The sequence below is a fragment of the Microcaecilia unicolor genome, chromosome 10 (genome assembly GCF_901765095.1).
Source record: "Microcaecilia unicolor chromosome 10, aMicUni1.1, whole genome shotgun sequence".
NCBI lineage: Eukaryota > Metazoa > Chordata > Amphibia > Gymnophiona > Siphonopidae > Microcaecilia > Microcaecilia unicolor.
The window spans coordinates 142,820,364-142,834,353 of NC_044040.1; positions in this window are offsets into that span (position 1 = coordinate 142,820,364).

A 13,990-nucleotide genomic window follows, 5' to 3' on the forward strand; every position below is an offset into this window, starting at 1 on the left:
GAATATGTCTGCTTTTGGAAATGTGCATCTGTGATATTTTGCATGTAAGTTTCAATTTTTCTAGTATTGCTGCATGCTGAGTCTGACTTCTTGAGGTAACTTTCCAGTTCAGTATTTTGCCTTCATATCTGTTGTGTCATGGGTTTTTCATGTGTGATCAAGGTGCAGTATCCTGCTAGCGTGTAGTATTTGCAGCCCTTTTTGTTTTGTTTTTTTCACGCGGTAGTGTAATGGTGTTTTAGAGCCTGGTGTAATTACAGTTCTACCTTTCCACGCATAAGGTTGTAGCTCGTCCTGCCCTTGGAATTAGTGCTGTTATGGTTTGGTAAGGTTATGAGTGTGTTTTTCCACAAGTTTGTGTATAGTGTTTTGCAGTGGAGAGATTGTGTGTCCGCACCTCTGCCCCCCCTCCCCCCCGGGGTTATGAGAATTGGAACTGCTAATTGTAGTGGACTTGAACTGAATAATTTCTGGGGAGGCGGGGTTTCATGATAGCATTGTGCTTATTATTTCAATCAGTTTTTCTGTACAAATTTAGCTTCATTTGTCTTTATTTGAAATTTCATAAATAAAAAACGTTCTAAAAATTTAATAATCAATGGGGTGGAGCTGGGGCGGGGTGGGGCTAGGGCAGGGCTAGGGCAGGGCAGGGCTAGGATGGGGCCCCACCAAATTGGTCTGCACAGGGCCCCGCACTTGCTAAGACCAGCCCTGGTTGCAGGCTCCTTAATTGCTTTGCTTCCATACACCTGTTTCTGCTCTTTCTTTGCCTGGCTTTCAGGCTCCTTGATTGCTTTACTTCCACCCACCTGGGTCTGCTCTCCCTCTGCCTGGCTTCCCTTGCTTCTCTCCTATTGGTCTTCTGGTTCCTCCTTCCCCTGCTCTTGTCCTATGGCTGTGCCCCTTCTCCCTGCTAGTCCCTGCTGATGTCAGACGCCAGCACTTTATCAGCTGAGCTCTCCCTGGACTCGATGCTTCGGCTTCTACTTTGGTAGGTGTTACTTGCTCAGTAGTGTGCTTCTCCTCTACTGTGCTCTTCATTGCTGACTTTGCCTGTACCTGGATTACTTTCGTGCCTGCTGCCTGCCTACTGACTCTGCCTGTACCTGAATTACTCTTGTGTCTGCTGCCTGCCTACTGACTCTGCCTGTACCTGGATTACTCTCATGTCTGCTGCCTGCCTACTGACTCTGCCTGTACCTGGATTACTCTCTTGACCTGCTGCCTACATACTGACTTTGCCTGTACCTGGATTACTCTCTTGACCTGCTGCCTACATACTGACTTTGCCTGTACCTGGACTACTCTCTTGACCTGCTGCCTGCCTACTGACTTTGCCCGTACCTGGATTACTCTCTTGACCTGCTGCCTGCCTACTGACTCTGCCTGTACCTGAATCACTCTCTTGCCTGCTGCCTGTCTGGCTGTCATGTTCATCACCCTGCTTCCTGCTTCATCTCATAAGCCCTGCAGGCCGCCCACACCTAGGGGCTCAACCTCTGGGGAACGGCGGTCAGCGCAGGTGAAACCCGGGGTTGTCCATCCGCCAAGCAGAACCTGGTCCGAGTACCGGGCTTGGCAGCACTCTACTTGGTACAAGAACTCACAAGTCTGAGAATTAAGCAGTTAACGTGAATTAGCACACAATAACTCTGACTGCAGAAGCACAATATCTGTTAACATGGTAGCATGACAGTGCACACTAATTAATGCATTAGTTGTATGTTTTGTTGGGGAGTGGCAACTAGGCAGGTCATGGATGGAAAATAGGCATGGACTGCATATTGCAGTTAGCTCATGGTACTTACTATAAATTAATTGTCACTTGTGCAGTTAGCATGGGTTCAGTTACTGCCTCTTTAATAGGAGGCGCTAATTAAATCCTTGTTAATTGCAAACAGATGTAATGCACACTAATGAACTTTTCAGTGCAATAATTGCATAGGATATGCTGGGCACATTCCCAACAATTATCACTCAGCCTTTGCACTTACCACATGCAGAGATGGGTAGTAACGAAGTACTTGCAGTTTGTTACAGTACTTAAGTACCAGTCAGTACTTTTACTTGTAACGAGTTACATTTTTTCCAAAACTTTTTACTTGTAACTCATTACAAATAAGCTGTACTTTTGTACTTAGTAACGAAGTACAAGTTAAGAAAGTATTTTCTAAAAAAAAGTATTTTTCCTTACCTCTGCTTCTCCCCCTCAGCACTTGCAACTGATTGGGCCCGAACTTCTGGTCCCAAAAACAGGTGAGCTGGGACCGGAAGTTTGGGCCCAACCAGATGCAAGCCTGCATCTGATGTCACATCACCTGCCAGGAGTGTAAGTCATCCTACCAATAGGGGGAACGGTCGCACCCCAAATGGATGTTTCAAAAAAACGTACCTATGCGCATGCACTGCCTCCTTCCCACTTGCACGCAGTGCCACAGCAGTGATGAATAAAGCAGCGCCGGGATCGTCATCATCGTGATACTGTGTTGCCTGCCCTAACATGACTGCTCAGGTGAGCCAGCCCAAACCCTACAGTTCAGCCCCAGCCACGCACACACCTTACCATAAGGAAAGAAGGTATGAATACCTGGTTGACATTCTTCTCCTTCGGGCAGCACTGTGGGGCCCCAGCAGGGTTCTCAGGTACAGCCTGGTGCAGCCCTGCTGTTCGGTGCTGTGTGTTCTGACTGTGCTGGCTTTGGCACAAGGAAGGGTTCCGTTCCACGGTGCTGTGTGCTCTGTGCTGGTTGTCCTAACTTTTTAGGTTTTGGCTTTGGCTCTAGCTGTCTGGATCAAGAGTCAGATTCCTGTTAATGATATTGAGTGGGGTGCAAGATAATGCCTTTTGGGAAAACACAAGTTTCTTCTGGATATAAAGACTATCTAAAAGAGCCTGCAGACATGATATGCAGTGTAGAACGGTTTATCTAGTATTAAAGACAAATAAGGTGCCTCCTTATTTCCTTTCTCCAGTAAAATGATACACTGTGGGGGGGGGGGGGCAGAACAAAAGCAAGATGGTCATGACAAAGGGGGGTCATCAAGGGAAGCAAGAGTGAGATCAAGGTGCTTGGCACTATTGGGAGGTGGTACAGCTTCGTTTCAGTCACAAACAGAAGAAAATGTTGCAGGTCTGCTATTCATAGTTTCCGTTTGCTATATAGTTTCTGAGCGGCATATTGTTTTGTGATGATAAAGAGCAGTGTGTTATTTCTAGCAAAAAAGGTGCCGGTACTCAAATGTCAGGCCATCCTTCAGGGGTGGGGTGATCAATGAGGAACCCACCCCATAAGAGCCAGGCCCCCTGCAACCAGTAACAGAGTCTATGACAAGGCAGAATTGGTGTGTAGAGCCTGAGCTCTTTCATTAAAACTTGGGGTCCATGGGTCAATTTTAGCAGACAATGGAAATGGTGCCGGTACTCAGTACCCCCAAGTACCCCCTCAAAAAAAGCCCTGATAAAGAGTATCTGGCAATGGAGGGATGTTGTGTTGCTATCTGTTATGGGATAAGCAAATTCATATAAATCTTACAGTTAAACAATGAAATAATTTTAGATATGCTTTGTTTAGCTGTGAATTTTTGCTTATAGTTGCAGTGATGATAGTTGCTATGTCAATTTGGCATATTATTACATCTCTGTTATTTGTTTATATAGTTTAGATGTCTCCTCTATTAATTTTTCTCCAGTATTGGTTTCATTTTATTCTCACTTATTATGTTTGTGTTCCATTGTACCCTCAGAGATCTAGACAGATCACAAGTTGATATGTACATATTCACAAGTCAGTACTGCCGCTTGTAAACATACTAGATTCTGTGGTCCTATTTAAGAATACTTTTTACTTTGTAGTAAAAAAGTAGTTTTAAGAGCTGTACTTTATTACTTTTACTTAAGCATTTTTGGGGATACAACTTTCTACTTTTATTTCACTACTTTTGGAAGCCAATACTTATACTTTTTACTTAAGTACTTTTAAAAAGTAACGAACCCATCTCTGACCACGTGATAATTCTTGCAGTTAAGGTGTGGTAAGTGTCATGTCTATGATTGTACGTACATGGTGTTGGATTATTTGTAGTAAATAATTAGCAGATTTTAGTACACACAGCTTCAGCTTTAGAAATGTTAATTTCTTTCTTCATCTCTCTCTCATTCACCCCTGAATAATTCACTGCTGAGTCACTTTAAAGTTGAAGTAACAAAACATCTGTTTACTCACAGTTTGTAGTTAGATTATAATCAGACAGGCTTATATATACATATTACTATACATTTGTATTATCAGCTCCTTCCATGTGCTTAGATGGTAATGGATGCTCACACCACCATAGATCCTCTCAGGTTAGGAGAGATCATGAGCTCCATGTGCTCCATGTGCTGCATGTGCTGCATCTATCCCCCACAGGAAGTTGCATAGCAGTGTGACCTCTCTAAGTAATTCACATCAGAGGTCACAGAGTAATCACAGAGAAATAATAGGTGACAGGCAATGCATGTAAAATACAATTACATTCCAACAAACCCCTTCTCATGCATAACTGTCATGCAATTATTTATTCATACAAAGTCCAAGCTTTATACGCAGATTCACAAAATGTTCTCTGGGTAACGGTTTGGTCATGATGTCAGCTGTCATCTCACTGGTGTGACAATAGTGTAGACTGATGACCCCTTCTTTCGCCAACTCTCGCACGTTGTGGTATTTCGTTGCGATGTGCTTGGTGCGTGACTGAACCTTGTCATTCTGTGACAGTCGGATGCAGCTCTGATTATCTTCCATTATCTGGATTGGTCTCTGTTCAGCTATTCCAAAATCCAGCAAAAGTTTTTCAATCCACATCAGTTCTCTGCACGCTTCCGATGCTGCCACATATTCAGCTTCTGTAGAAGACAGACTCACAATACTTTGTTTATGACTGGCCCATGAAATTTGTACATTTCCATACATAAACACATATCCACTTGTGGATTTATAATCAGAATGATCCCCTGCCCAATCTGAATCACAGTAACATATTAGTTTTGGATTACTATTGGCTGAAATCTTTAATTTACAATCAATGGTACCCTTTAAATACCTTACCATCCTTTTAACTGCAGTCCAATCTGATTTGGTAGGTGAGCTGACCCTTCTGCTCAAAATTCCTACTGCATTTGCTATATCAGCCCTGTATGTGGTAGCTAGATATAAAAGCTTACCTATGGCTGATCTATATTGGATGTTATCTGGTAAAGGTTCTCTTACTGTTTCATCCTTCAGAAAATCAGTGATCATGGGAGTGCTTACAACTTGGGCATCTTGCATACCTAAACTTTCAATAAGCTCATTTATTTTCTGCTTCTGGCTTAGAAGATAAGAACCATCATTTTGTTTCTCAATTTCTATACCAAGATAGTATGACACATTACCAAGTTCTTTTATCTCAACATTCTGGTTTAAACACTTTACAATGTCCTTGTACTCTTGCTCACTTTTGCTTGCAATGAGCAGATCATCAACAAAAGCTAAATGTATGCATATTGTCCATTTGTGCACCTAGTGTACAAGCATTTATCTGCTTCACCTTGCTTAAATCCTAAATTTGTCAATATTTCATGCAATTTTTCATTCCAACATTTTGCACTTTGCTTTAATCCATAAAGACCTTTGTTTAATTTACACACTAGCTGTCTTTGTTTTGTATTTATGAAACCTGTTGGCTGTTCCATGTACAAGTCTTCAGTTATATCTCCGTGAAGAAACGCTGTTTTCACATCAATGTGTTTGACTTGCATGCCTTTTGAGACTGCAATGCTCAGAAGTGTTCTTATTGTCGTGTGTTTCACTACAGGTGCAAACACTTCATCAAAATCTTCTCCATATTTTTGAAGATATCCCTTTGCCACTAATCTGGCTTTATACCTTTCCACTTTTCCTTGTGCATTCCTTTTTAACTTGAATACCCATTTGCATCCTATAGCTTTCTTGCCAGGAGGTAATTTTGTAAGAATCCAAGTATTATTTTTATCCAATGCATCAATTTCTTCTTGTGCAGCTTTATGCCATTCAGCAGCTTCTTCTGCTGGCATTTTCTCAATCTCATCCCATGTTAAGGGCTCTTGAGCTTCTGCTGACTTTGTTAGGTAAGACAGTCTTGGGGGTGGAACACCTTTGTTTTCCCTGGATGAGCGTCTGACAACAGGTTGGTCTGACCTTTCCGCATCCTCTAAATCTGAGAGTTCTTCTCCAATTGATTCCCCTTCTCCAACTGTACTGTCTTCTTCAATGATCCTTTCTGTGTCTGCTTCCTCTGCCTGTTCCTCGTTAGATACAGATGAGTTGCTTTCAGACATCTGCCTTGGTATGGCATTTATATACACTGGCATGTCTATTATGGTTCTAGTTTCATATTCTGGATGATAAGGCTCATCTGGGATAATCCAGCCTTTATCAACCCTTTTGTTTTCATCAAAATATGTAACATGTCTTATGCCAACAATGCCAGTTTTCAGATTCAAAATTCTATATCCTTTGTGTCCTGGAGCATAGCCAACTAAAATGCCCCTTTCTGTTGTGGAATCCAGCTTATGCCTTCTTTGCTTTGGTATATGAGCATATGCTGTACTTCCAAATGTTCTTATGTGTGACAGGTTTGGCTTCCTACCATGCCATGTCTCATGTGGTGTGCGCTCAGCGCCTTTAGTTGGCATTCTGTTTTGTAGGTACACTGCTGTGAGAATGGCTTCCCCCCATAGTCTTTTAGGGAGATTGCTATCTGACAGCATACATCTGGTCATTTCCACAAGTGACCTAAATTTTCTCTCTGCAACAGAATTTTGTTCTGGTGTATAAGCTACTGTTGTGATATGTTGAATGCCTTCTTGTTCTAGAAATGTGCGCATGCTTTGTGAAGTGAACTCACCACCATTGTCGGTCTGAAGAACCTTTGGTTTTCTTTCAAATTTATTGCTCACCATGGCTACGTATTTCTTCAGCATGTCTGTGACTTGACTTTTTTCTTTCAGCAAATAGGCCACACAATATCTAGAGAAATCATCCAAGAATATTAGCACAAATCTGTTATTTCCCAATGATGGGATATTAAACGGTCCACATAAGTCACTGTGTATTAAGTCCAGCACTTTATTACTCCTATTTCCTGTGTATGCAGGAAATGAGGGTCTCACACCTTTTTGAGTAACACAGTCTATGCATTTCTCCATTTTACCAGCATCTGCACTTATCTGAATGCCGGTGGCCAGTTGCTTACTGTAAAGATCCTGGATCACCTTAGAATCACGATGTCCCAGGCGGCGGTGCCAGATTTCCAGACTACATTTACCATCATTCTTCCTTACTTGCGCCATATGTGAGGCTTCACCTGAAATGTTCAGCTTATAAACATCATTATGCATAAAAGCTTCAGCATACACTTCATCATTTTTAGAGATTGTGCACTTACTGTTTTCAAAATGAATCACAAATCCCTTCTTATCTAATGTAGATACACTAAGCATATTGCAAACTGCTTGGGGAATATACAAGACATCACTTACAGGAATTTCTTTAACTTCATTAGACACTTTGCATTTTAAGAATCCAATACCTTTTGCTTGGATCTTAGCAGTCCCTGCGTTTGCAGTTTTAAGAATACCTTCCTCTGGACACATTTCCTGAAAGAAATCCTTACAATTGGTTAAATGGCATGTGCTCCCCGAATCCAAAATCCAAGTACTTTCATTTGAATTATTATTTACCATAGTCAAAGATTTTTCTGCCATTAGAAAGCCCTTGTGTTTATCTTTGTCCTTCATACATTTCCTGGTTTGAAAATTCTCTAGTTCCATTGGCTTAGGTGAGCTAGAGGGAGTGTTTTGTGTTTCCTTACACCATTTAGATACATGTCCCTCCTTTCCACATGAGTAGCAAATCAGCTTGCCCTTGGGTGGAGTTTTCCCATAGCTCCGCCTTCCTCTGTTCTTTGCCAAGAAATTTGTTTCATTTCTCTCTGACTTGCTTTGAGAACAGATCTCCTCAGAATCATTTATTATGCATTCCTGCCTTAGTTTTGATGTTGCCTGTTCAAAAGATTGCCCTTCAATGGCCTCATTTACAGACCTAAAAACATCAAACTTCTTTGGTAGTGAGGTAAAAAGAAATGCTCTTTTCAATGCATCACACATGGGAATTCCAGAAAGTTCTAGCTTTTGAAATGAAGACATAAGATGCATAATGTGATCATTACATTTACTTTTATCCCTTAATTTGGTTTCATTCAACTCTGCCAACCAAATTGGTTGCTGCTTTGCATATGTAGTTGCATACATAGTTCTCAGTTTATATAAAATGTCCTTTGGTGTATCTTTTCCCTCCACTAATATGGCTTGTTTCTCTGAGAGAGCTTCCAAAAGCATGCACTTCACATAATAGTTTGCATTGTCCCATTCAGCCATATTTTCATCTGTTCTGTCTTGGTCTAAGCATATATTTAATCCTTTTGCTCGAAGGAGACATATGAATCTTAATTCCCACTGCTGATAATTAAACTCAGTTAATCTAGGCACCTTGAGAGAATAGAACAATGGTGAATTTCTTCCCTCAGCCATTTTCTTAGCCTTCTGTCTGCTGTGTGGGGGGAGAGAGAGACAGACTGAATCTTTCCTTTAAAACTTAAGAGAAAAAATGTGGCCTTTTTTTCTGCCTGGTAATATTTCTCTTCTTTTTCAATTCCTGGCCCTGGGCCCATAACCCTTTTGTTGGATTATTTGTAGTAAATAATTAGCAGATTTTAGTACACACAGCTTCAGCTTTAGAAATGTTAATTTCTTTCTTCATCTCTCTCTCATTCACCCCTGAATAATTCACTGCTGAGTCACTTTAAAGTTGAAGTAACAAAACATCTGTTTACTCACAGTTTGTAGTTAGATTATAATCAGACAGGCTTATATATACATATTACTATACATTTGTATTATCAGCTCCTTCCATGTGCTTAGATGGTAATGGATGCTCACACCACCATAGATCCTCTCAGGTTAGGAGAGATCATGAGCTCCATGTGCTCCATGTGCTGCATGTGCTGCATCTATCCCCCACAGGAAGTTGCATAGCAGTGTGACCTCTCTAAGTAATTCACATCAGAGGTCACAGAGTAATCACAGAGAAATAATAGGTGACAGGCAATGCATGTAAAATACAATTACATTCCAACACATGGCAGGGCAGAAATGTGGTCACAACAAGTAACTATGCTGTTGCTCTGATTTTAGCCTACGTGTTTTCAGTGAGTGGTGGAGGGAAGGGATAAATAAGTGCATGTGGTCATCCTTCATGTAACTGAATTTGGTCGCTTCCTTTCCCCAACTCATGCAGTGCAACATTAGTGGATGTCTGCTAAACATGGATGGGGTCTGTGACCTAGATGTATACATCATAGGATCCAACTTTTCAAAATTATTGGGGGCCCTAGACCCAATAAAAATTACCTCTCCCTGGACACAGTGAAGGAGTTTATTCAATATTGGGAGTGCTCAAGTACCCACAACACCCATAGAGCTGGCTCCTCTGCATACATCTTATGTGGTACCCCTGTACAGGGCTTCAAATCATGCAGCACTGACAGATATACATGCCACTTCACATGGGCTGGCCTGCTTTGTTAGGAGTGACTGCAATTACAGGCGCAGGTGGCATCTTACAGACTGATCACGTTATTGAGATGTGTGCCTATAGGGACCAGTGTACAATGCATCAGATGCTGTTGGTTACTGTCTCCCTGCAGAGGTCATGCCTCACTGTACCGGTTGCTATGTGAGTTGCCACCTGCTTTTGCCATATCTGTGTAATGTGACAGACACTTGGCTGTATAGATCCAGCCACACCTAAAACATACCTCGATCAGCAGCTAGATGACACTGGATTCGCTGCAGCAAGTTCAGCTGGACCCTCCGGATGGCATGGAACCTTGTCTTAAGTGCTTTATTATCTCTGTCCACTTTGAAGCACCTAGAACAGAAATAAGAATTAGGATATACTGTGACAGGCTTTCTATATAGGTATGGAATGCAGGGCTTACTTTCTGAGCTCTGAAGGGATTCTTCTTCCTTCTCCCCTCCCCAACCCCAGTTCCCACTACCTTGGGAGAGATGATGTGAAAGGGGGCCCATCTTAATTTTTGCACCTGGGGTCCATTCAGTCCTAGCTACATCACTGGAACTGAGTCATGTTAGGGCCTGTATTTAAATCCCTCATCTGCCACTGTGATTAGTGTCAGTGTTATTGATGGCCCTGCATGCCAATCCCTAGTTTTACCCTCTGCTATTTAGATGTAGCTATATATTTGCACAGGTACTTGCATAATGCAGGTGTTAACTCTGGCGTCATGGCTCAAGTATGCTACAAAGTATGCTGTCATGTCTCATGGCATATTACACATTATATTTTTTTGGGGGGGGGCGGGGGACGGACGGGAGGAGGCAGGGTATATTCTAGCTGTTAGCCTTGCCACCTTAGGTGGCCATGGCTAATGGCTGACAGATGTTTGCCTTTCTCAACATGTGTGTGCCAACTGTGTTCCTGGTGATCTGACCACATGGTTTTCTAGTTCACCACTAGTATTCAGAGCCTGTCTAATCCAGCCACTGTATTTTGGACTGATGCTGGGTGGCACAGACTTCCCCTCACCCCCAGGTGTGTGCCTATGCACACCCTCTAAATGGGCATCCTTTAGTTAACAGGTATCTGGCAGTGATGGGTGTGGGACCAAAGGGAAACACGTTGAGGCTTATTTTGCCAGGGCTATCCGGATTATTTCTCCAACTCGTCGTGCTGCAGCATGACTGCCAGGAGGCCACTCTCTGCCTAGGAGAAATGCATTTCCTCCTGACACTTTGTTCCTAATGTAAGATCTGCTAAAGACTGCGATATTGTACAAGATCAGAAACACATTGTTGAGGCTCTACATGGCTCACTGTGCGAGGCTGCAGGGCAGTGCAAGAAGGCTTATGCAAGTGGTGGCCTGCTGCCATATCTGTGCAAATTGTGACTGGTCTGGGGACACATGTATCTCCATTTTATTTGTTTATTTATTTATTTATTTATTGCATTTGTATCCCACATTTTCCCACCTCTTTGCAGGCTCAATGTGGCTTACAATATATCATGAATGGTGGATATACATAAGAAAATAGACATTTAGTATTACAGATTTTGGGTAACATGATGATGAAAAAAACATGAAAGTTTTGCCACAAGTTGCATGTTTTTCCCCAACTATGATACACTGGACTTTTGTATACAAAAGTATCCCTATTCCTCCATGTGTATCTTCTGCCCAATGGTTTATTTTATTTGTTTTTTTCCAGAGAACAGAGATGCGCTGATTTTACATTGGACCTACGCTTGCAGACCTTCAACATCCTTGTTTATTTTCTCATGTATGCAATCTATCTAAAGTGAGCCTGCCTATACGGTCCATGATGACTTTAGATCCTTTTTCTGGGTGGTGCCCTAAATTATAACTCCTGATGTGGAACCTAGCATCATGTAGTTATAATTTAGGTTATCCTTTCCTCTATTGATTAGTTTGTACTTGTCCATATTAAATTTCATCTGCCATTTGGATGCCCAGTATTCCAGTTTTGCAGAGTACTCCTACAATTTCTCATTATTTGCATATGATTTAACAGCTTTGAATAACTTGGTGTCATCTGCAAATTTTATCACTTTATTCTTTTTTCCCCCATTCCAGATCATTGATAGCTATGTTAAAAAGCACATGTTCCTGTATAGATTCCTGGGGTATTCCACTATTCAGTTTTGTCCATTGGGAATATGTAAAGCTAAATAAACATAAACACTCCTTAGAAGTTTTGCATCTGCAGCTCCTGATTCGACCTGCAAAAACTCCACAGAGGAAAGTGGAGAGATCCAGTCTTTGGGGCTGAACATAGCCTAAGGCAACACCGAATCTAACACTTCTTGTGTTCCTCCTAGAGCCAACCAGGGATATGGTAAAGCCGGTGCCAAGACCTAGGACTCGAGTGTGCCGACTACAACACCCGGAGCCTCTGCAGGGTAGGGTTTTACTTTCTCCTTGCATTTCAGCTCAGTTAATAAAAGAATGATGAAAAAAAAAAGAAGCAATTGGGCACAACATGGAAGGTCTCCATGAGACTGGATCAGCTAACAGCATGATTGCCATTTGGGGGGAGAGTTAATGACTGTTGTTTAGATAAACAGTACAATTTACAGAGTTTAATATAAGTTCTGTTATTCATTTCCCATAATAATTAACTGTTTTGCTTTCATATGCATTCTTCACAGCTCATTAATATTATTTCTAACCCAATGGAAGTTGTAAAGAATTATACAAAAGGGGTCAAGATTCAGGTTTATTTATGTCATAATATACCGCATATCAGGTACAAAACTAAAAAGATTTCATGAAAGAAACAGCTGAAGAAGAAAAAGAAGTTACATGTAAGAAATTCTGAGAAAATAGTAGGGAAGTAATTGTCCAATTCTGTGTGCAATCATTAAGCACCCACAGTCTTGTTCCAGACCCATAGAGTTATCAGGATATAAAGGCTTTCTAAAAAAAAAAAAAATCAGGGGGAAGGCTGCAATTAAATAAGTTGGCAAATTATGCCATAAGGTTGGTCCCATGAAGCGAAAGATGGAGGTACGAATAGCATCAAACATTGTTTGCCTGAAGTTGTTGATATTGGGAATGCAGGGTTCATTGAAGGTGTGTAGGGTAAATACAAATGGGAGACTGGTTATGTTGAATTTGATGAACTAATGTAAGGATTTTATAAGAGATATGGAACAAAACAGGTAGCCAGTGCTCATTTTTCAGAAGAAGGGTCATGTGAATCCAGCCTTTGGCTCCTATGAGTAATATGACCATTGTATTCTTCATATGCTGTAGACATTTTAGTTCTGTTGAACGTACACCTGAAAAAGATCATTGCAATAGTTCATCTGATTTAGGATTAAAGAGTGAAGAGTGAAATATTATATGCAGTGATTTCTCATCAAAGAATGACCACCCCAAATGAATCTGTTTTAGTTTGAAGAAGTTTTTCTGGATAAGAGCGGAGATGTAAGAGTGGAATGTTAAATTTATAATCTAGGATTATTCCCAAGATTTTCAAGGAGTTAACTGTTTCAGTATGGGTTCCTGCCGTAGTAAGTGGATGTAGTATCTTGACAGGTTCTGGCCTGTTAAATATCAAGGCTTTTGTTTTTTCAGGATTTAATTTTAGCCTGTGAGATTGTAGCTGATTTGCAATACTAATTAATTTCTCATTTATTATTTTAAATATCTTGAGGGCAATTTCTCCATATTGGTTAGATTTGCACATACTATGCCAGGAATGACCCTCACTGTTAAGCCAGGTTAGGGCTCGTCAGCTTGGAAAAGAGATGGCTGAGGGGGGATATGACTGAGGTCTACAAAATCCTGAATGGTGTAGAACTGGTTAAAGTGAATCAATTTGTTACTCTTTCAAAAAGTACAAAGACTAGGAGACACTCAATGAAGTTACATGGAATTTTTTAAAAACAAATAGGAGGAAATATTTTTTCACTCAGTGAATAGTTAAGCTCTGGAACTTCTTGCCAGAGGATTTGGTAACAGCGGTTAGCATATCTGGTTTAAAAAAATGTTTGGACGAGTTCCTGGAGGAACTTGAGATGGATATGGGGAAGCCACTGCTTGCCCTGGGATTCGTAGCATCAAGTCTTGCTACTATTTGGGTTTCTGCCAGGTACTTGTGACCTGGATTGGCCACCACTGGAAACAGGATACTGGGCTAGATGGACCATTGGTCTGACCCAGTATGGGTATTCTTATGTTCTAATACCTCTCGCCATGGGCAAGGCCAAATTAATCCAAAAAAAGAAGGAAAGGGAAATGGGACTTCATATACTGCCTTTCTGAGGTTTTTGCAACTACATTCAAAGCAGTTTACATATATTCAGGGGCAATGGAAGGTTAAGTG